Source organism: Etheostoma spectabile, chromosome 9, assembly GCF_008692095.1.
Source record: "Etheostoma spectabile isolate EspeVRDwgs_2016 chromosome 9, UIUC_Espe_1.0, whole genome shotgun sequence".
Lineage (NCBI taxonomy): Eukaryota > Metazoa > Chordata > Actinopteri > Perciformes > Percidae > Etheostoma > Etheostoma spectabile.
The window spans coordinates 26,806,235-26,806,471 of NC_045741.1; the positions used below are offsets into that span (position 1 = coordinate 26,806,235).

Below are 237 nucleotides of genomic sequence, written 5' to 3' on the forward strand. Positions count from 1 at the left end.
GGTCGTTGGGCTTTAAATCCAAACTGTAACATCCCAGATTTATCCACTTTATGTCCATAATTCATCACGTTTTGGCTCATTTATGCCGCTAGCTAGCGGTGCCGTCTCTCATCTCTGTTGTTTAGGAAAAAACAGGCCCCAGTATGCCCATATATGGGAGACAACGTCACCATCTTATATGGAAGGCCAAAGGGGACAAAAAGGCCAATAGGCTGTATGGAAGGCCAAGAGGAGCAC

At 46.0% G+C, this 237-nt stretch overlaps 1 protein-coding gene across 1 annotated transcript in view; it reads left to right on the forward strand.

The window, feature by feature from the left end:
• Positions 1-237, forward strand: part of LOC116695607 (inactive N-acetylated-alpha-linked acidic dipeptidase-like protein 2) — a 730,805-nt gene that overhangs the window by 698,022 nt on the left and 32,546 nt on the right. The window lies entirely within an intron of this gene.